This window comes from Dermacentor albipictus, unplaced genomic scaffold (assembly GCF_038994185.2).
Source record: "Dermacentor albipictus isolate Rhodes 1998 colony unplaced genomic scaffold, USDA_Dalb.pri_finalv2 scaffold_19, whole genome shotgun sequence".
Taxonomy (NCBI): Eukaryota; Metazoa; Arthropoda; class Arachnida; order Ixodida; family Ixodidae; genus Dermacentor; species Dermacentor albipictus.
Window position 1 is genome coordinate 7477064 of NW_027225573.1, and position 20979 is coordinate 7498042.

Below are 20979 nucleotides of genomic sequence, written 5' to 3' on the forward strand. Positions count from 1 at the left end.
CGTTTCTCACCATATTTAGGTGCGACAATCCGGTTTGAACGCAATGCGCGACCTTGTTGCCCGTTTCCGTTTCTTTTCTGGCTCTCTTTTATTTGAAAGCAACAAAAGAAAAATGCAAGAAAACACAAGCTAGAATGTCATTGCTTAGGCCGAACAGAATCGCGCAGTGTGGCGGAAGCGTATATCATATGTCGGTTTAAAATGAAACGGGAACAAAGGAAAGAATAACTGACGGATTAGTGCGAACCGACCGTTTATCACTATATTTAGGTGCGACAATCCGGTTTGAACGCAATGCGCGACCTTGTTGCCCGTTTCAGTTTCTTTTCTGGCTCTCTTTTATTTGAAAGCGACAAAAGAAAAATGCAGGAAAACACAAGCTAGAAGGTCATTGGTTAGGCCGAACAGTATCGCGCAGTGTGGCGGAAGCGTATATTATATGTCGGTTTAAAGTGAAACGCGAACAAAGGAAAGAATAACTGACGGATTAGTGCTAACCGACCGTTTATCACTATATTTAGGTGCGACAATCCGGTTTGAACGCAATGCGCGACCTTGTTGCCCGTTTCCGTTTCTTTTCTGGCTCTCTTTTATTTGAAAGCGACAAAAGAAAAATGCAGGAAAACACAAGCTAGAATGTCATTGCTTAGGCCGAACAGAATCGCGCAGTGCGGCGGAAGCGTATATCATATGTCGGTTTAAAGTGAAACGCGAACAAAGGAAAGAATAACTGACGGATTAGTGCGAACCGACCGTTGATCACTATATTTAGGTGCGACAATCAGGTTTGAACGCACTGCGCGACCTTGTTGCCCGTTTCCGTTTCTTTTCTGGCTCCCTTTTATTTGAAAGCGACAAAAGAAAAATGCAGGAAAACACAAGCTAGAATGTCATTGGTTAGGCCGAACAGTATCGTGCAGTGTGGCGGAAGCGTATATGATATGTCGGTTTAAAATGAAACGCGAACAAAGGAAAGAATAACTGACGGATTAGTGCGAACCGACCGTTTTTCACTATATTTAGGTGCGACAATCCGGTTTGAACGCAATGCGCGACCTTGTTGCCCGTTTCAGTTTCTTTTCTGGCTCTCTTTTATTTGAAAGCGACAAAAGAAAAATGCAGGAAAACACAAGCTAATATATCATTGCTTCGGCCGAACAGTATCGCGCAGTGTGGCGGAAGCGTATATCATTTGTCGGTTTAAAATGAAACGCGAACAAAGGAAAGAATAACTGACGGATTAGTGCGAACGGACGGTTGATCAATATATTTAGGTGCGACAATCCGGTTTGAACGCAATGCGCGACCTTGTTGCCCGTTTCAGTTTCTTTTCTGCCTCTCTTTTATTTGAAAGCGACAAAAGAAAAGTGCAGGAAAACACAAGATAGAATGTCATTGGTTAGGCCGAACAGTATCGTGCAGTTTGGCGGAAGCGTATTTCATATGTCGGTTTAAAATGAAACGCGAACAAAGGAAAGAATAACTGACGGATTAGTGCGAACCGACCGTTTATCACTATATTTAGGTGCGACAATCCGGTTTGAACGCAATGCGCGACCTTGCTGCCTGGTTTCATTTCTGTTCTCACTCCATTTTATTTGAAAGCGACAAAAGAAAAATGCAGGAAAACACAAGCTAGAAGGTCATTGGTTAGGCCGAACAGTATCGCGCTTTGTGGCGGAAGCGTATTTCATATGTCGGTTTAAAATGAAACGCGAACAAAGGAAAGAATAACTGACGGATTAGTGCGAACCGACCGTTTATCACTATATTTAGGTGCGACAATCCGGTTTGAACGCAATGCGCGACCTTGTTGCCCGTTTCCGTTTCTTTTCTGGCTCTCTTTTATTTGAAAGCGACAAAAGAAAAATGCAGGAAAACACAAGCTAGAAGGTCATTGGTTAGGCCGAACAGAATCGCGCAGTGCGGCGGAAGCGTATATCATATGTCGGTTTAAAATGAAACGCGAACAAAGGAAAGAATAACTGACGGATTAGTGTGAACCGACCGTTGATCACTATATTTAGGTGCGATAATCATGTTTGAACGCACTGCGCGACCTTGTTGCCCGATTCCGTTTCTTTTCTAGCTCCCTTTTATTTGAAAGCGACAAAAGAAAAATGCAGGAAAACACAAGCTAATATATCATTGCTTACGCCGAACAGTATCGCACAGTGTGGTGGACGCGTATTTCATATGTCGGTTTAAAATGAAACGCGAACAAAGGAAAGAATAGCTGACGGATTAGTGTGAACCGACGGTTGATCACTATATTTAGGTGCGACAATCCGGTTTGAAGGCACTGCGCGACCTTCTTGCCCGTTTCCGTTTCTTTTCTGGCTCTCTTTTATTTGAAAGCGACAAAAGAAAAGTGCAGGAAAACACAAGATAGAATGTCATTGGTTACGCCGAACAGTAACGTGCAGTGTGGCGGAAGCGTATATGATATGTCGGTTTAAAATGAAACGCGAACAAAGGAAAGAATAACTGACGGATTAGTGCGAACCGACCGTTTATCACTAGATTTAGGTGCGACAATCCGGTTTGAACGCAATGCGCGACCTTGTTGCCCGTTTCGGTTTCTTTTCTGGCTCTCTTTTATTTGAAAGCGACAAAAGAAAAATGCAGGAAAACACAAGCTAATATATCATTGCTTACGCCGAACAGTATCGCACAGTGTGGTGGACGCGTATTTCATATGTCGCTTTAAAATGAAACGCGAACAAAGGAAAGAATAGCTGACGGATTAGTGTGAACCGACCGTTTCTCACTATATATAGGTGCGACAATCCGGTTTGAACGCAATGCGCGACCTTGTTGCCCGTTTCCGTTTCTTTTCTGGCTCTCTTTTATTTGAAAGCGACAAAAGAAAAGTGCAGGAAAACACAAGATAGAATGTCATTGGTTAGGCCGAACAGTATCGTGCAGTGTGGCGGAAGCGTATATGATATGTCAGTTTAAAATGAAACGCGAACAAAGGAAAGAATAACTGACGGATTAGTGCGAACCGACCGTTGATCACTATCTTTAGGTGCGACAATCCGGTTTGAACGCACTGCGCGACCTTGTTGCCCGTTTCCGTTTTTTTTCTGGCTCTCTTTTATTTGAAAGCGACAAAAGAAAAATGCAGGAAAACACAAGCTAATATATCATTGCTTCGGCCGAACAGTATCGCGCAGTGTGGCGGAAGCGTATATTATTTGTCGGTTTAAAATGAAACGCGAACAAAGGAAAGAATAACTGACGGATTAGTGCGAACCGACCGTTTCTCACTATATTTAGGTGCGACAATCCGGTTTGAACGCAATGCGCGACCTTGTTGCCCGTTTCCGTTTCTTTTCTGGCTCTCTTTTATTTGAAAGCAACAAAAGAAAAATGCAGGAAAACACAAGCTAGAATGTCATTGCTTAGGCCGAACAGAATCGCGCAGTGTGGCGGAAGCGTATATCATATGTCGGTTTAAAATGAAACGGGAACAAAGGAAAGAATAACTGACGGATTAGTGCGAACCGACCGTTTATCACTATATTTAGGTGCGACAATCAGGTTTGAACGCACTGCGCGACCTTGTTGCCCGTTTCCGTTTCTTTTCTGGCTCCCTTTTATTTGAAAGCGACAAAAGAAAAATGCAGGAAAACACAAGCTAGAATGTCATTGGTTAGGCCGAACAGTATCGTGCAGTGTTGCGGAAGCGTATATGATATGTCGGTTTAAAATGAAACGCGAACAAAGGAAAGAATAACTGACGGATTAGTGCGAACCGACCGTTTTTCACTATATTTAGGTGCGACAATCCGGTTTGAACGCAATGCGCGACCTTGTTGCCCGTTTCAGTTTCTTTTCTGGCTCTCTTTTATTTGAAAGCGACAAAAGAAAAATGCAGGAAAACACAAGCTAGAATGTCATTGGTTAGGCCGAACAGTATCGTGCAGTGTGGCGGAAGCGTATATGATATGTCGGTTTAAAATGAAACGCGAACAAAGGAAAGAATAACTGACGCATTAGTGCGAACCGACCGTTTTTCACTATATTTAGGTGCGACAATCCGGTTTGAACGCAATGCGCGACCTTGTTGCCCGTTTCAGTTTCTTTTCTGGCTCTCTTTTATTTGAAAGCGACAAAAGAAAAATGCAGGAAAACACAAGCTAATATATCATTGCTTCGGCCGAACAGTATCGCGCAGTGTGGCGGAAGCGTATATCATTTGTCGGTTTAAAATGAAACGCGAACAAAGGAAAGAATAACTGACGGATTAGTGCGAACGGACGGTTGATCAATATATTTAGGTGCGACAATCCGGTTTGAACGCAATGCGCGACCTTGTTGCCCGTTTCAGTTTCTTTTCTGGCTCTCTTTTATTTGAAAGCGACAAAAGAAAAGTGCAGGAAAACACAAGATAGAATGTCATTGGTTAGGCCGAACAGTATCGTGCAGTTTGGCGGAAGCGTATTTCATATGTCGGTTTAAAATGAAACGCGAACAAAGGAAAGAATAACTGACGGATTAGTGCGAACCGACCGTTTATCACTATATTTAGGTGCGACAATCCGGTTTGAACGCAATGCGCGACCTTGCTGCCTGGTTTCATTTCTGTTCTCACTCCATTTTATTTGAAAGCGACAAAAGAAAAATGCAGGAAAACACAAGCTAGAAGGTCATTGGTTAGGCCGAACAGTATCGCGCAGTGTGGCGGAAGCGTATTTCATATGTCGGTTTAAAATGAAACGCGAACAAAGGAAAGAATAACTGACGGATTAGTGCGAACCGACCGTTTATCACTATATTTAGGTGCGACAATCCGGTTTGAACGCAATGCGCGACCTTGTTGCCCCTTTCCGTTTCTTTTCTGGCTCTCTTTTATTTGAAAGCGACAAAAGAAAAATGCAGGAAAACACAAGCTAGAAGGTCATTGGTTAGGCCGAACAGAATCGCGCAGTGCGGCGGAAGCGTATATCATATGTCGGTTTAAAATGAAACGCGAACAAAGGAAAGAATAACTGACGGATTAGTGTGAACCGACCGTTGATCACTATATTTAGGTGCGATAATCAGGTTTGAACGCACTGCGCGACCTTGTTGCCCGATTCCGTTTCTTTTCTGGCTCCCTTTTATTTGAAAGCGACAAAAGAAAAATGCAGGAAAACACAAGCTAATATATCATTGCTTACGCCGAACAGTATCGCACAGTGTGGTGGAAGCGTATTTCATATGTCGGTTTAAAATGAAACGCGAACAAAGGAAAGAATAGCTGACGGATTAGTGTGAACCGACGGTTGATCACTATATTTAGGTGCGACAATCCGGTTTGAAGGCACTGCGCGACCTTCTTGCCCGTTTCCGTTTCTTTTCTGGCTCTCTTTTATTTGAAAGCGACAAAAGAAAAGTGCAGGAAAACACAAGATAGAATGTCATTGGTTAGGCCGAACAGTATCGTGCAGTGTGGCGGAAGCGTATATGATATGTCGGTTTAAAATGAAACGCGAACAAAGGAAAGAATAACTGACGGATTAGTGCGAACCGACCGTTTATCACTATATTTAGGTGCGACAATCCGGTTTGAACGCAATGCGCGACCTTGTTGCCCGTTTCGGTTTCTTTTCTGGCTCTCTTTTATTTGAAAGCGACAAAAGAAAAATGCAGGAAAACACAAGCTAATATATCATTGCTTCGGCCGAACAGTATCGCGCAGTGTGGCGGAAGCGTATATCATTTGTCGGTTTAAAATGAAACGCGAACAAAGGAAAGAATAACTGACGGATTAGTGCGAACCGACCGTTTATCACTATATTTAGGTGCGACAATCCGGTTTGAACGCAATGCGCGACCTTGTTGCCCGTTTCCGTTTGTTTTCTGGCTCTCTTTTATTTGAAAGCGACAAAAGAAAAATGCAGGAAAACACAAGCTAATATATCATTGCTTCGGCCGAACAGTATCGCGCAGTGTGGCGGAAGCGTATATGATATGTCGGTTTAAAATGAAACGCGAACAAAGGAAAGAATAACTGACGGATTAGTGCGAACCGACCGTTTATCACTATATTTAGGTGCGACAATCCGGTTTGAACGCAATGCGCGACCTTGTTGCCCGTTTCAGTTTCTTTTCTGGCTCTCTTTTATTTGAAAGCGACAAAAGAAAAATGCAGGAAAACACAAGCTAGAATGTCATTGCTTAGGCCGAACAGTACCGCGCAGTGCGGCGGTAGCGTATATCATACGTTGGTTTAAAATGAAACGCGAACAAAGGAAAGAATGACTGACGGATTAGTGCGAACCGACCGTTGATCACTATATTTAGGTGCGACAATCCGGTTTGAACGCACTGCGCGACCTTGCTGCCTGGTTTCATTTCTGTTCTCACTCCATTTTATTTGAAAGCGACAAAAGAAAAATGCAGGAAAACACAAGCTAGAATGTCATTGGTTAGGCCGAACAGTATCGCGCAGTGTGGCGGAAGCGTATATCATATGTCGGTTTAAAATGAAACGCGAACAAAGGAAAGAATAACTGACGGATTAGTGCGAACCGACCGTTGATCACTATATTTAGGTGCGACAAGCCGGTTTGAACGCACTGCGCGACCTAGCTGCCTGGTTTCATTTCTGTTCTCGCTCCATTTTTTTTGAAAGCGACAAAAGCAAAATGCAGGAAAACACAAGCTAGAATGTCACTGGTTAGGCCGAACAGTATCGCGCAGTGTGGCGGAAGTGTATATCATATGCCGGTTTAAAATGAAACGCGAACAAAGGAAAGAATGACTGACGGATTAGTGCGAACCGACCGTTGATCACTATATTTAGGTGCGACAATCCGGTTTGAACGCACTGCGCGACCTTGTTGCCTGGTTTCATTTCTGTTCTCGCTCCATTTTATTTGAAAGCGACAAAAGAAAAATGCAGGAAAACACAAGCTAGAATGTCATTGGTTAGGCCGAACAGTATCGCGCAGTGTGGCGGAAGCGTATATCATATGCCGGTTTAAAATGAAACGCGAACAAAGGAAAGAATGACTGACGGATTAGTGCGAACCAACCGCAGATCACTTTCTTTAGGTGCGACAATCCGGTGTGAACGCACTGCGCGACCTTGCTGCGTGGTTTCATTTCTGTTCTCGCTCCATTTTATTTGAAAGCGACAAAAGAAAAATGCAGGAAAACACAAGCTAGAATGTCATTGGTTAGGCCGAACAGTATCGCGCAGTGAGGCGGAAGTGTATATCATATGTCGGTTTAAAATGAAACGCGAACAAAGGAAAGAATAACTGACGGATTAGTGCGAACCGACGGTTGATCACTATATTTAGGTGCGACAAGCCGGTTTGAACGCACTGCGCGACCTAGCTGCCTGGTTTGATTTCTGTTTTCGCCCCATTTTTTTGGAAAGCGACAAAAGAAAAATGCAGGAAAACACAAGCTAGAATGTCATTGGTTAGGCCGAACAGTATCGCGCAGTGTGGCGGAAGCGTATATGATATGTCGGTTTAAAATGAAACGCGAACAAAGGAAAGAATAGCTGACGGATTAGTGCGAACCGACCGCGGATCACTTTCTTTAGGTGCGACAATCCGGTTTGAACGCACTGCGCGACCTTGTTGCCTGGTTTCATTTCTGTTCTCGCTCCATTTTATTTGAAAGCGACAAAAGAAAAATGCAGGAAAACACAAGCTAGAATGTCATTGGTTAGGCCGAACAGTATCGCGCAGTGTGGTGGAAGTGTATATCATATGTCGGTTTAAAATGGAACGCGAACAAAGAAAAGAATAACTGACGGATTAGTGCGAACCGACGGTTGATCACTATATTTAGGTGCGACAAGCCGGTTTGAACGCAATGCGCGACCTAGCTGCCTGGTTTCATTTCTGTTCTCGCTCCATTTTTTTTTGAAAGCGACAAAAGAAAAATGCAGGAAAACACAAGCTAGAATGTCATTGGTTAGGCCGAACAGTATCGCGCAGTGTGGCGGAAGCGCATATGATATGTCGGTTTAAAATGAAACGCGAACAAAGGAAAGAATAGCTGACGGATTAGTGTGAACCGACCGTTGATCACTATATTTAGGTGCGACAATCAGGTTTGAACGCCCTGCGCGACCTTGTTGCCCGTTTCCGTTTCTTTTCTGGCTCTCTTTTATTTGAAAGCGACAAAAGAAAAATGCAGGACACCATAAGCTAATATATCATTGCTTAGGCCGAACAGTACCGCGCAGTGTGGCGGAAGCGTATATCATATGTCGGTTTAAAATGAAACGCGAACAAAGGAAAGAATAACTGACGGATTAGTGCGAACCGACCATTGATCACTATATTTAGGTGCGACAATCCGGTTTGAACGCACTGCGCGACCTTGCTGCCTGGTTTCATTTCTGTTCTCGCTCCATTTTATTTGAAAGCGACCAAAGAAAACTGCAGGAAAACACAAGCTAGAATGTCATTGGTTATGCCGAACAGTATCGCGCAGAGTGGTGGAAGCGTATATCATATGTCGGTTTAAAATGAAACGCGAACAAAGGAAAGAATAACTGACGGATTAGTGTGAACCGACCGTTGATCACTATATTTAGGTGCGACAATCCGGTTTGAACGCACTGCGCGACCTAGCTGCCTGGTTTCATTTCTGTTCTCGCTCCATTTTTTTGAAAGCGACAAAAGAAAACTGCAGGAAAACACAAGCTAGAATGTCATTGGTTATGCCGAACAGTATCGCGCAGTGTGGCGGAAGCGTATATCATATGTCGGTTTAAAATGAAACGCGAACAAAGGAAAGAATAACTGACGGATTAGTGTGAACCGACCGTTGATCACTATATTTAGGTGCGACAATCCGGTTTGAACGCACTGCGCGACCTAGCTGCCTGGTTTCATTCCTGTTCTCGCTCCATTTTATTTGAAAGCGACAAAAGAAAAATGCAGGAAAACACAAGGTAATATATCATTGCGTAGGCCGAACAGTACCGCGCAGTGTGGCGGAAGCGTATATCATATGTCGGTTTAAAATGAAACACGAACAAAGGAAAGTATAACTGACGGATTAGTGCGAACCGACCATTGATCACTATATTTACGTGCGACAATCCGGTTTGAACGCACTGCGCGACCTAGCTGCCTGGTTTCATTTCTGTTCTCGCTGCATTTTATTTGAAAGCGACAAAAGAAAAATGCAGGAAAACACAAGGTAATATATCATTGCGTAGGCCGAACAGTACCGCGCAGTGTGGCGGAAGCGTATATCATATGTCGGTTTAAAATGAAACGCGAACAAAGGAAAGAATAACTGACGGATTAGTGCGAACCGACGGTTGATCACTATCTTTAGGTGCGACAATCCGGTGTGAACGCACCGTACGACGTTGCTGCCTGGTTTCATTTCTGTTCTCGCTCCATTTTATTTGAAAGCGAGAAAAGAAAAATGCAGGAAAACACAAGGTAATATATCATTGCGTAGGCCGAACAGTACCGCGCAGTGTGGCGGAAACGTATATCTTATGTCGGTTTAAAATGAAACGCGAACAAAGGAAAGAATAACTGACGGATTAGTGCGAACCGACGGTTGATCACTATCTTTAGGTGCGACAATCCGGTTTGAACGCACTGTACGACGTTGCTGCCTGGTTTCATTTCTGTTCTCGCTCCATTTTATTTGAAAGCGACAACTCTTTTGGCCGTGTGTTCCACCTCTCCACCTTTGACCGTATTCGGTCAGCCCTATGTGATAACTAAATGTCCAATTACTCACCAGTAGAAATGAATATAGATGTACTCTATTCTATGATATATTTTCTGGAATGTATCTCTGTAGAACAAGTGATTCTGGATCAAGCAAAGACGGTCCACTTGTTTGTGATATCGCTCAGCATCTACGGAGGTGGTGCCTGGTCAGAGCCCCTAGTATCACAGTAAACTTGCTTTGTTTTAATGTCCTTACCTTCTGCATATACAGCACATGATCCGGCGCGAGTATTTTACAATTGACCAGCTGATCTCCCATTATTACCGTCACAGATACGGATTCTTAGAGGCTGATTGTATGAAGCTCACATGAGGTTGCCGAAGACAGAAACCGATTGAAACGATCAGAAAATTCAGCAATGAAGTTCAACAACTTTCCTTGGAGTTCATGGTTGGCAAACCTGGGGTAAGTTTAAATGGTATTTTCCAGCTTGGTGAAGGTACACAATAGATGGAGGCGTTTCATAACTTCCAAAGAAACTACTAACAATTCAGTATTCATTCATTAGGCCTAAAATGCATAATGTTGTCGCCAGAGAATGAAGGGCTACCTTTCTGTCATCTTTCATGTTTCAACTCCACCAATTGTACGTAAGTGTAAGGCCAGATATTTCGGAGCACTATCGCTGTACATGGGCAGTTATGGGACTGATAGAATAGTCCATACTTTCCTACGTGATGGCATTATATGGGTAATGTGAAGTCAGTAGGCGATTAAGAATTTCTGGATAGAAACAGTGCCAAATTTTTCAATGAATTGGTTTTCGCTTTAAACAAACTGAGACTTCAAAATTCGACAAAAAGATGCTTAGAAATTCTTTTAATTTGTGATGGCGCACGCTGCTACATACAGGCTTCTGTGGAATCTGATGATAAATGTGTCATCCACAGTATTTTGCATCAGCTGGCCTAAAAACTATGGTTATCAAGGCACTCAGCTCCAAGAGCTCTTATTAGAGTTCTTTATTTGCAGGATTATGGTAAGTTCAAACGGTATTTTTTCAGCTTTCTGTGTAGGGCAGTATAGGAAAAGGGCATATATGTTGTTGATGATGTGATGCAGCAGTTATCATGAAGTTTATTCCGCGCCAAAAAAGCGGCGAACCGACCACCCCCACAGCACAGATCACACTCGAGAACCAGACCCACAAGCGATGATGAAGCAGAACCCCGTATGAACCCCACATGATGATGAACATGTACAGATCACAAAGGGTAGCTTATAAATACCCACAGTATATGCACTCGTATGTTTGTTTTATTTCTTTTACTTTAAACAGGCTGATTACTCTAGACAGAAAACGGCAAGCTCTCAGTTACATTTGCTTTAGGATTTCCGGCCGTTTTGAGTTTCCTATGTAATTTCATATCTCTATTTTCATTATTTGCCCACAAAAAATGCTGTATGTTTAGGAGAGAAAAAACGAAGTTCTAACTATCCATCATGCCGGAACTCCAGTAGTAATACATAAGGGTAACATCATAAATTTCATATTGCTTTCTCACCACATAGATTGTTCCGTCACAAGTATATAGTACAACATTTCCCCCCCATGATAGTATAGCAAAAAACTAATATTATCAGGTCACTAGGACTTCGCGTGCGGGTAACGTAGTCTAGTCTCTGAACGCAATTACTTTCGTTCAAAGTCCATCTTAATACAAATCGTATTTCTCTCATTATCTGTTTTTTGGGTCTATGATGAAATTGTTATGGATGACACTGGTGAGTGCCCTAGCAGTAATAAAGTAAACAGACTGCGATGACTCCTGAGCAATGAATTGAAAAGTTGAACTTGTAACACTTTATTGAACGTATTTTTCCTCCTACGAACGTTTGAGTCTTCTTATTTCTCCAAAAGAATCAAAGATGCCAATCCATCGCCCCATTATTCTCCTTTCGTTGCCCCTGATTAGCGATTTAGCCGTAAGAATGCATTATCTGTCATGTGCTATGTTGTTAAAGTTGTGTGTTGCCTATTTTCCTTTAAGGTTTTTTCTTGTGCGTGATATATCTCATGGAGTTTTTTATGAATATGCATCGTTCACTTATAGTGTATTTTTGTCCATCTTACTGCTTTTTCTCATGGTCGAATTCTTTTGGCCGTGTGTTCCACCTCTCCAGCTTTGACCGTATTCGGTCAGCCTTATGTGATAACTAAATGTCCAATTACACACCAGTAGAATGGAATATAGATGTACTCCTTTCTACGATATATTTTCTGGAATCTATCCCTGTACAACAAGCAATTTTGGATAAAGCAAAGACGGTCCATTTAACTGTGATATCGCTCAGCATCTACGCATGTGGTGCCTGCTGAGAGCACCTAGTGTCAGAGTAATGTTGCTTTGTTTTTTGTCCATGCCTTGGGCAAATACAGCACATGAGTCGGCACGAATACTTAACAATTGACCAGCCGATCTCCCTTGATTACCCGCGCAGACACGGATTCTTTGAGACTGATTGTATGAAGCTCACATGAGGTTGCCGAAGACAGAAACTGATTGAAACGATCAGAAAATTCAGGAATGAGGTTCAGCAACTTTCCTTGGAGTTCATGGTTTCCAGCCCTGTGGTAAGTTTAAATGGTATTTCCAGCTTAGTGAAGGTACACAATAGATGGAGGCATTTTAACACTTCCAAACAAACTACTAATAATTCAGTATTCATTCATTAGGCCTAAAATGCATAATGCTGTCGTCTGAGAATGAAGGGCCAGCTTTCTGTCATCTTTCATTTTTCAACTCCACCAATTGTACGTAATTGTAAGGCCACAGATTTCGGAGCACTATCGCTATACACGGGCAGTTATGGGACTGATAGAATAGTTCATACTTTCCTACATGATGGCATTATATGGGTAATGTGAAGTCAGTAGGCGATTAAGAATTTCTGGATGGAAACAGTGCCAAATTTTTCAATGAACTGGTTTTCGCTCTAAACAAATTGAGACTTCTAAATTCGACAAAAAGATGCTTAGAAATTCTTCTAATTTGTGATGGCGCATCCTGCTACATGCAGGCTGCTGTGGAATCTGATGATAAATGTGTCATCCACAGAATTTTGCTTCAGCTGGCTTACAAACTATTGTTATTAAGGCACGCAGCTCCAAGAGCTCCTATTAGAGTTCTTTATTTGCAGGAATATGGTGAATTCAAACGTTATTTTTCAGCTTTCTGTGTAGGCCAGTATAGGAAAAGGGCATATATGTTGTTGATGATGTGAATCTGCAGTTATCATGATGTTTAATCTGCGTCAAAGAAGCGGCGAACCGACCACCCCCACAGCACGGATCACAGCCGAGAACCAGACCCACAAGCGATGATGAAGCAGAACCCCGTATGAACCCCACATGATGATGAACATGTACAGATGACAAAGAAAAGCTTATAAATACCCACAGTATATGCACTCCTATGTTTGTTTTATTTATTTTTTTTTAAACAGGCTGATTACTCTAGAGAGAAAATGGCAAGCTCTCAGTTACATTTGCTTTAGGATTTCCTGCCGTTTACAGTTTCCTATATCTCATATCTCTATTTTCATTATTTTCCCACAAAAAATGCTCTATATTTAGGAGAGAAAAAACGAAGTTTCTAACTATCCATGATGGCGGAACTCCAGCAGTAATGCATATGGGTAACGTCATAGATTTCGTAGTGCTTTCTCTACACATCGGTTGCTTCGTCACAAGTGCATAGTACTACATTCCCCCCCCCCATGATAGTATAGCAAAAACCTGAGATCATCAGGCCACTAAGACTTCGCGTGCGGGTAACATAGTTTAGTTTCTGAACCCAATTACCTTCGTTCAAAGTCCATTTTATTACAAATCGGATGTCTCTCACTATCTGTTCTTTGGGTCTATGATGAAATTGTTATGGATGCCACTGGTGAGCACCCTAGCAGTAATAAAGTAAGCATAGACTGCGATGACTCCTGAGCAATGAATTGAAATGTTGAACTTGTAACACTTTATTGAACGTATTTTTCCTCCTACGAATGTTTGAGTCCTCTTATTTCTCCAACAGAATCAAAGATGCCAATCCATCGCCCCATTATTCTCCTTTCCTTGCCCCTGATTAGCGATTTAGCCGTAAGAATGCATTATCTGTCATGTGCTATGTTGTTAAAGTTGTGTGTTGCCTATTTTCCTTTAAGGGTTTTTCTTGTGCTTGATATATCTCGTGGAGTTTTGTATGAATATGCATCGTTCACTTTTAGTTTATTTTTGTCCATCTTACTGCTTTTTCTCATGGTCGAATTCTTTTGGCCGTGTGTTCCACCTCTCCAGCTTTGACCGTATTCGGTCAGCCTTATGTGATAACTAAATGTCCAATTACACACCAGTAGAATGGAATATAGATGTACTCCTTTCTACGATATATTTTCTGGAATCTATCCCTGTACAACAAGCAATTTTGGATAAAGCAAAGACGGTCCATTTAACTGTGATATCGCTCAGCATCTACGCATGTGGTGCCTGCTGAGAGCACCTAGTGTCAGAGTAATGTTGCTTTGTTTTTTGTCCATGCCTTGGGCAAATACAGCACATGTGTCGGCACGAATACTTAACAATTGACCAGCCGATCTCCCTTGATTACCCGCGCAGACACGGATTCTTTGAGACTGATTGTATGAAGCTCACATGAGGTTGCCGAAGACAGAAACTGATTGAAACGATCAGAAAATTCAGCAATGAGGTTCAGCAACTTTCCTTGGAGTTCTTGGTTTCCAGCCCTGTGGCAAGTTTAAATGGTATTTTCCAGCTTGGTGAAGATACACAATGGATGGAGGCATTTTATGACTTCCAAGCAAACTAGTAATAGTTCAGTATTTATTCATTAGGCTTAAAAATGCATAATGATGTCGCGAGAGAATAAAGGGCTAGCTTTCTGTCATCTTTCATGTTTCAACTCCACCAATTGTACGTAAGTGTAAGTCCTCATATTTCGGAGCACTATCGCTATACATGGGCACGTATGGGACTGATAGAATAGTCCATACTTTCATACGTGATGGCATTATGCGGGTAATGTGAAGTCAGTAAGCATTCTCTACACATGGGATGTTACATCACAAGTAAATAGTACAACCTTTCCCCGCCATGAAAGTAAAGCAAAATTGTTCAGTCAGTAAGCGATTAAGAATTTCTAGACGGAAACAGTGCTTACTTTTTCAACGAATTGGTTTTCACTTTAAACAAACTGAGACTTCTAAATTCGGCAAGAAGATGCCTAGAAATTCTTCTTATTTGTGATGGCGCATCCTGCTACATCCAGGCTGCTGTGGAATCTGATGATCAATGTGTCATCCACAGAATTTTGCTTCAGCTGGCTTAAAAACTATTGTTATTAAGGCACTCAGCTCCAAGAGCTCCTATTAGAGTTCTTTATTTGCATGAATATGGTGAGTTCAAACGGTATTTTTTCAGCTTTCTGTGTAGGCCAGTATAGGAAAAGGGCATATATGTTGTTGATGATGTGACACAGCTGTTATCATGATGTTTATTCTGCGTCAAAGAAGCGGCGAACCGACCACCCCCAAAGCACGGATCACACTCGAGAACCAGCCCCACAGGCGATGATGAAGCAGAACCCCGTATGAACCCCACATGATGATGAACATGTACAGATCACAAAGGGTAGCTTATAAATACCCACAGTATATGCACTCCTATGTTTGTTTTATTTCTTTTACTTTAAACAGGCTGATTACTCTAGAGAGAAAATGGCAAGCTCTCAGTTACATTTGCTTTAGGATTTCCTGCCGTTTACAGTTTCGTATATCTCATATCTCTATTTTCATTATTTTCCCACAAAAAATGCTCTATATTTAGGAGAGAAAAAACGAAGTTTCTAACTATCCATGATGGCGGAACTCCAGCAGTAATGCATATGGGTAACGTCATAGATTTCGTAGTGCTTTCTCTACACATCAGTTGCTTCGTCACAAGTACATAGTACAACATTCCCCCCCCCCCCATGATAGTATAGCAAAAACCTGAGATCATCAGGCCACTAAGACTTCGCGTGCGGGTAACATAGTTTAGTTTCTGAACCCAATTACCTTCGTTCAAAATCCATTTTATTACAAATCGGATGTCTCTCACTATCTGTTCTTTGGGTCTATGATGAAATTGTTATGGATGACACTGGTGAGCACCCTAGCAGTAATAAAGTAAGCATAGACTGCGAGGACTCCTGAGCAATGAATTGAAAAGTTGAACATATAACACATTATCTTAAGTATATTTCCTCCTACGAACGTTTGAGTCTTCGTTTTTCTCCAATAGAATCAAAGATGCCAATCCATCGTTCCATAATTCTCCTTTCCTTGCCCCTGATTAGTGTTTTAGCCGTCAGAATGCATTATTTGTCATGTGCTATGTTGTTAAAGTTGTGAATTGCCTAATTTCCTTTAAGCTTTTTATGCTTGCTATATCTCGTTGAGTTTTTTTGAATGTGCATCATTCACTTTTAGTTTATTTTTGTCCATCTTACTGCTTTTTCTCATTGTCGAATTCTTTTCGCCGTGTGTTTCACCTCTCCACCTTTGACCGTATTCGTTCAGCCTTACTTGTTAACTAAATGTCCAATTACTCACCAGTATAAAGGAATATAGATATACACAATTCTATGATATATTTTCTGGAATCTGTCCCTGTACAGCAAGCAATTCTGGATAAAGCAGAGACGGCCCATTTATTTGTGATATCGCTCAGCATCTACGTATGTGGTGCCTGCTGAGAGCACCTACTGTCACAGTAAAGTTGCTTTGTTTTAATGTCGATTTCTTCGGCAAATACAGCACATGAGTCGGCACGAATACTTAACAATTGACCAGCCAATCTCCCTTTATTACCCCCGCAGACACGGATCCATAGAGACTGATTGTATGAAGCTCACATGAGGTTGCCGAAGACAGAAACTGGTTGAAACGATCAGAAAATTCAGCAATGAGGTTCAGCAACTTTCCTTGGAGTTCTTGGTTTCTAGCCCTGTGGCAAGTTTAAATGGTATTTTCCAGCTTGGTGAAGGTACACAATAGATGGATGCATTTTATAACTTCCAAACAAAGTACTAATATTTCAGTATTTATTCATTAGGCTTAAAAATGCATAATGATGTCGCCAGAGAATGAAGGGCTAGCTTTGTGTCATCTTTCATGTTTCAACTCCACCAATTGTACGTAAGTGTAAAGCCACATATTTCGGAGCACTATCGCTATACATGGGCAGTAATGGGGCTGATAGAATAGTCCGTAGTTTCTTACGTGATGGCATTACACGGGTAATGTGAAGTCAGTAAGCATTCTCTACACATGGGTTGTTACGTCACAAGTAAATAGTAAAAACTTTCCCCCCCATGATAGTATAGCGAAATTGTCCAGTCAGTAAGCGATCAAAAATTTATAGATGGAAACAGTGCCTACTTCTTCAATGACTTGGTTTCCACTTTAAACAAACTGAGACTTCTAAATTCGGCAAGAAGATGCTAAGAAATTCTTCTAATTTGTGATGGCGCATCCTGTTACATCCAGGCTGCTGTGTAGTCTGATGATCACTTTGTCATCCACAGAATTTTCCTTCAGCTGGCTTAAAAACTGTTGTTATCAAGGCACTCAGCTCCACGAGCTCTTATTAGAGTTCTTTGGTTACAGAATTAGGGTGGGTACAAACGTTATTTTTTCAGCTTTCTGTGTAGGGCAGTATAGGAAAAGGGCATATTGTTGTTGATGATGTGACGCAGCAGTTATCATGAAGGTTATTCCGCGTCAAGGAAATGGCGAACCGACCACCCCCACAGCACGGATCACACTCGAGAACCAGCCCCACAAGCGATGACGAAGCAGAACCCCGGATGAACGCCACATGATGATGAACATGTACAGACGACAAGGAATAGCTTATAAATACCCACAGTATATGCACTCCTTCCTTTGTTTTATTTATTTTATTTTAAACAGGCTGATTACTCTAGAGAGAAAATGGCAAGCTCTCAATTACATTTGCTTTAGGATTTCCGGCCCTTTGGAGTTTCATATAAAATTTCATATCTGTATTTTGAATATTTTCCTACAAAAAATGCTGTATATTTAAGAGAGAAAAAACGAAGTTTATAACTATCCATAATGCCGGAACGCCAGTAGTAATGCATATGGGTAACGTCATAAATTTCATAGTGCTTTCTCTACACATGGGTTGTTACGTCACAAGTAAATAGTACAACCTTTCCCCCCATGATAGTATAGCAAAAACATGAGATCCTCAGGTCACTAAGACTTCGCGTGCGGGTAACATACTCTAGTATCTGAACGAAATTACTGTCGTTCAAGGTCGTCTTTCATAACAAATCGGATGTCTCTCATTAGCTGTTCTTTGGGTCTATGAGGAAATTGTTATGGATGACACTGGTGAACGCCCTAGCAGTAATAAAGTAAACAAAGACTGCGATGACTCCTGAGCAATGAATTGAAAAGTTGGACTTGTAACAATTTATTGAACGTATTTTTCCTCCTGCGAACGTTTCAGTCTTCGTTTTTCTCCAACAGAGTCCAAGATGCGAATCCATCGCCTTATGAATCTCCCCTCCTTGTCCCTGATTAGTGCTTTAGCCGTCAGCAAGCAATATCTGTCATGTGCTTTGTTGTTAAAGTTGTGTTTTGCTTATTGTCTTTTAAGGTTTTTTCTTATCCTTGCTATATCTCGTTGACTTTCGTATGAATTTGCGTCGTTCACTTTTAGTGTATTTTTTCCATCTTACTGCTTTTTCTCATGGTCAAATTCTTTTGGCCGTTGGTTTCACCTCTCCATCTTTGACCGTATTCGGTCAGCGTTATGTGATAACTAAATGTCCAATTACTCACCAGTAGAAAGGAATATAGATGTGCTCTATTCTATGATATATATTCTGGAATCTATCCCTGTACAACAAGCAATTCTGGATAAACCAAAGACGGTCCATTTGTTTGTGATATCGCTCTGCATCTACGGAGGTGGTGCCTGTTGAGAGCGCCTTGTATCACAGTAAACTTGCTTTCTTTTAATGTCCATGCCTTCGGCAAATACAGCACATGAGTCGGCACGAAAACTTAACAATTGACCAGCCGATCTCCCTTTATTACCGCCGCAGACGCGGATTTTTAGAGACTGATTGTATGAAGCTGACATGAGGTTGCCACAGAAATGGTTCCAACGATCAGAAAATTCAGCAATGATGTTCAGCAACTTTCCTTGGAGGTCTTGGTATCGTGCCCTGTGGTAAGTTTAAATGGTATTTTCCAGCTTCGTGAAGGTACACAACAGATAGAGGTATTTTATACCTTCCAAACAAACTACTAATAATTGAGTATTCATTCATTACGCTTAAAAATGCATAATGATGTCACCAGAGAATGAAGGGCTACCTTTCTGTCATCTTTCATGTTTCAACTCCACCAATTGTACGTAAGTGTAATGCCACAGATTTCGGAGCACTATCGTTATACATGGGCAGTTATGGGACTGATAGAATAGTCCATACTTTCCTACGTGATGGCATTATATGGGTAATGTGAAGTCAGTAGGCGATTAAGAATTTCTAGACGGAAACAGTGCTTACTTTTTCAACGAATTGGTTTTCACTTTAAACAAACTGAGACTTCTAAATTCGGCAAGAAGATGCCTAGAAATTCTTCTTATTTGTGATGGCGCATGCTGCTACATCCAGGCAGCTGTGGAATCCGATGATCAATGTGTCATCCACAGAATTTTGCTTCAGCTGGCTTAAAAACTATTGTTATCAAGGCACTCAGCTACAAGAGCTCCTATTAGAGTTCTTTATTTGCAGGATTATGGTGAGTTCAAACGTTATTTTTTCAGCTTTCTTTGTAGAGCAGTATAGGAAAAGGGCACATATGTCGTTGATGATGTGTGCAGCGGTTATCATGATGTTTATTCTGCGTCAAAGAAGCGGTGTACCGACCACCCCCACACCACGGATCACACTCGAGTACCAGCCCCACAAGCGATGATGAAGCAGAACCCCGTATGAACCCCACATGAAGACGAACATGTACAGATGACAAAGGATAGCTTATATATACCCACAGTATATGCACTCCTTCATTTGTTTTATTTATTTTGCTTTAAACAGGCTGAATACTCTAGAGAGAAAATGGCAAGCTCTCACTTACATTTGCTTTAGGATTTCCGGCCGTTTACAGTTTCCTATATCTCATATCTCTATTTTCATTATTTTCCCACAAAAAATGCTGTATATTTAGGAGAGAAAAAACGAAGTTTCTAACTATCCATGATGCCGGAACTCCAGTAGTAATACATATGGGTAACGTCATAAATTTCGTATTGATTTCACACCACATGGGTTGTTCCGTCACAAGTAAATAGTACAACATTTCCGCCCCCCCCCCATGATAGTATAGCAAAAACTGAGATCATCAGGTCACTAAGGCTTCGCGTGCGGGTAACAAAGTCTAGTTTCTGAACGCGATTACCTTCGTTAAAAGTCTATTATATTACAAATCGGATGTCTCTCATTATCTGTTCTTTGGGTCTATGATGAAATTGTTATGGATGACACTGGTGAGTGCCCTAGCAGTAATAAAGTTAACAAATACTACGATGACTCCTGAGCAATGAATTGACAAGTTAAACTTGTAACACTTTATTGAACGTATTTTTCCTCCTACGAACGTTTGAGTCTTCGTTTTTCTCCAACAGGATCAAAGATACGAATCCATAGCGCCGTGATTCTATTTTACTTGCCCCTGATTAGTGATTTAGCCGCCAGAGTGCATTATCTGTCATGCGCTATGTTGTTAAATTTGTGTGTTGCTCATTTTCTTTTAAGGTTTTTTCTCATGCTTGCCATATCTCATTGAGTTTTGTATGAATATGCATCGTTCACTTTTAGTTTATTTTTGTCCATCTTACTGCTTTTCTCATGGTCCAATTCTTTTGGCCGTGTGTTCTACCTCTCCACCTTTGACTGCATTCGGTCAGCCTTACGTGATAACTAAATGTCCAATTACTCACCAGTAGAATGGAATATAGATGTACTCCTTTCTACGATATATTTTCTGGAATCTATCCCTGTACAACAAGCAATTTTGGATAAAGCAAAGACGGTCCATTTATATGTGATATCACTCAGCATCTACGCATGTGGTGCCTGCTAAGAGCACCTAGTGTCAGAGTAAAGTTGCTTTGTTTTTTTGTCTATGCCTTCGGCAAATAGAGCACATGAGTCGGCACGA

General features: G+C 41.5%; 1 long non-coding RNA gene across 1 annotated transcript in view; it reads left to right on the top strand.

Moving 5' to 3' along the window:
* The window catches only part of LOC139052164 (uncharacterized), a 154449-nt gene that overhangs the window by 114812 nt on the left and 18658 nt on the right, over positions 1-20979 (top strand). Inside the window, exons 2-3 of the long non-coding RNA XR_011509752.1 lie at positions 9993-10125; positions 12163-12295. This is a non-coding gene — a long non-coding RNA (uncharacterized lncRNA). The remainder of the gene's footprint in view (positions 1-9992; positions 10126-12162; positions 12296-20979) is intronic.